Consider the following 3,176-nt stretch of genomic DNA (forward strand, 5'->3'; position numbering starts at 1 on the left):
TATAATTATTATAATAATTATAAAATTATTTGATAAATATTTTTTTGATTATTTTTTTGATTATTTGATAAATATTTTTATATAAAAGTGAGGATGCAATGCTATTTATATATTATATTTCCGCGTTACCTCATTGTGGTTTTCTATTGAACCAGTTGAAACTTTATTTAGTTTAGCTTTGCGTATTGGAACTTCATTTGTTTCCATAGGTAACCTGATGCAACAACAAATATTCAAAGCATCCGATATCAAAAGCTATCTGTGAAATTCTAAAACATGTAAAATCTGCCAAAAACTGCTTAGAGTGAGAGATTTATTATACGTGTAAAATTAGAAAAACAATTCGAAATGAATATTCGAATATTTCAATGTTATCGATTCATAGTAAAAATATCGTAAAATATTTTCCATATTTTTTTCATTGTTTTTTATTTTTTTTTCCTGCTTTTTTAAATATTCTATTTAGTATTATTTATTTTTGTTTATTACTTTTTCGTGTTTAAATGAAAATCAGTTTTTTTAAATATATATATATATATATATCTTTAATATCTTCATTTGTTTAAATATATAATGAATTCAATGGAAAGTTTAGAAATATTATTGGCACGATTCACTAAAGACGTCATGTCTATAACCACTTTTCATTTCATATTAGCATTTAAGACATGCACACGAAAGGTGTGCTCTGTGAACTACGTTCTCATGACTAATTCAATCAAGTCAGAATTGTTGTTTATTGGATTGCAAGTATATTATATCGATTAGAATTTATTTGAACAAGACAAGTTAGAAACAATCATTTTAATATATTTGATATAATATTAATTATAAAAATTGTTTACATAATCCTTTTTGTAAAGAAACATTTAAGAAATAAGGATTAATATTAAAAAAAAATTTTTATTAAAATATTGGTAAAATTACTTTTTTATAATCATTCTCAAATTATCTTTCATAAAATCTTAGCCAACACAGCAATTATTATCTTCAAATTTAGAGATTCTCTGTCACGAATCTTCCAAAGATCTCCCAGGTATCCATGAGGAAACGCGTGGACCGATTTGGCGATGGTCCAGTGGCGCATATTCTAAAAATTTCGCCGCATTCCTACCCCAGGAAATAGGGATAGAAATCGTGCAAAGAATCATAATCGTGATCGTCCTCGTGGCCCGTTTCGATTTCGGTGAGAAACGAGCACGAAAACCAAACTTTCCCGCTTTTGTCTTTCTTCTTTTTAGCCTCGCGATCATTTCAGAGAGTGTTGTTTCACGACAAATGAGAGATATCTTGTGGAACTTATTCAAGGGATTAGCTTTTCATCGAATCAATTGAAAATGAGTTTATTGTGGCGAAATTGAATGAGATTAGGGGGAAAAATTTAAATTTAACGTATTTTCTTATTTTTAGGTTAGGTTAGGATAATTGTGTTAGAAATGCGTCTCAAACATTAGGGTATGTTTTATATCTCGAAGTGAAAAATAAATTTGAATTCTAAAAATATTTATTCTTAAAACACTCGACTATTTTTAACTGGAAGCATCACTTCTCAAACATTAGAAGTGGCCTTCATTGTCATGTCGATATATCATTGACTTTCTCACGCATTAGAATACCCACTTGATTGATTTTTTTATATAATGTCATAAATATTTTTGGTATTTATTTATATATCTTTAATATCATTCTTTGTAAAGTATAAATTTAAGTTGCTTTTTATTCATGCTTTTTTCACTATATAATTGCACAAAATATGAAAAATGAAAAATGTAGTAATTGCTTCACGCGATACTTGACTCGAAACAATCTGCATGTTTTATATTCCCTTGAACTATCTTCGTATATTCGGAAAATTCCATAAATATAAGACAATAATACAGAATGAATCTTCTTCTCTTTGTAGTTATATCATATATTGTTTTATTTTTCATATAACTTATTTAAATACAAGAATAACGAATTCTCATTTATTAAGATTCATCAATGTCTCGATTATCGAGAAATATATTATATTTATTTATTAAGTAAAATTTATTTTTTATTCGACAGTAACATTATCTTCAAAAAACAATCAATTTTCAAATTAACAAAATCATTCCATACCAATATTTGCTCTTATCAGTCTTCTTAAAGAGTGTACCCGAGAACAAAGTTATTTTCATACGAAATCTCTCGAGAGTAATCTCGATAAAATGCATTACTGCCAAAGCAAGCACATAAAATTTCAAAAATAGCAAAGCTGATAAAAAATTTCGTAATTCACATAAAATCGTTTTTGAACGATGTAACATAAAACATTTCGTTCGATTTCGATTTTGATCGAGGAAGCACGCTCTCTGTCGTTAGGGGTGAGTACTTCGCTTTTACTCATCACACATTAGTATAGTGCGTTAAAATCCTCGGTTGAAGTCGCAAGCGGGGGGATTCTTTATTTAGACGTCGACGAACGATTGTTCTCCCAGAATACCGTGAAAGTGAGAGAGAGAGAGAGAAAGCTGTGATTCAGCTGGAGCTCGCGCGAATCGAGAGCGACTCAAGTTCAATGATAATCGAGACGGACTTGGCACGCGTCACGCGACCGGATTCTCTCTTCGTTGATCTTGGACCGATAGTGGCGCCACGCTAGCTACAGACATGGCGTCGATCATGTTTCTGGGCGAAACAGATCTGTCAGCGAAACAACGGCTCTGCAACGTGTGTATTGCCTCGTGTTCAACGAAGCTTCTTAAAAGAATGTATTAAGGCAAATCGATTATTTAAACAGACAGTGAGACACATTTCGATTGAAAGAGACTTAGAAATAAATATCGACTCGGAAAAAAATAAAAATTTAATAGATAGAATAAATTATATTTGTGGAGGGGTGAAGTTTGAGGATTAGTTGGGATTGATCAAAGGTGAGAACACCAGGCGATAATCGGTGTCGCAGCCGGTGTTCGATGAGAACCGAACAAGATTTGGTGCATACCCAGCGTACGTGAAAAGATCCTCGGGCACGAGGACGGGGCGCCGAAGAGATCGTCTTCAACCACGACGATCACGACGACGACGATGCTGCGCTCGCCGGCACGCGTCGTTCTCCAGGATTCTTCCGCCTCGACGTCCTCGACCCTGTCGGCGCCACCGACACCAGTTCACCACGGCGCCGCCAGCAGCTCGACCGTCTCCTCGCGTCT

At 33.0% G+C, this 3,176-nt stretch overlaps 1 protein-coding gene and 1 long non-coding RNA gene across 6 annotated transcripts in view; both read left to right on the forward strand.

The window, feature by feature from the left end:
* The window catches only part of LOC102676779 (MOB kinase activator-like 2), a 61,335-nt gene that overhangs the window by 44,762 nt on the left and 13,397 nt on the right, over nucleotides 1-3,176 (forward strand). The gene's annotated exons all lie outside the window — the stretch shown is intronic.
* Nucleotides 2,059-2,828, forward strand: LOC102677105. Its single transcript, XR_004150512.1, has 2 exons — nucleotides 2,059-2,348; nucleotides 2,437-2,828. It is a non-coding gene; the product is annotated as an uncharacterized LOC102677105 (long non-coding RNA).

This window comes from Apis dorsata, unplaced genomic scaffold, assembly GCF_000469605.1.
Source record: "Apis dorsata unplaced genomic scaffold, Apis dorsata 1.3 scaffold_236, whole genome shotgun sequence".
NCBI classification, from domain to species: domain Eukaryota; kingdom Metazoa; phylum Arthropoda; class Insecta; order Hymenoptera; family Apidae; genus Apis; species Apis dorsata.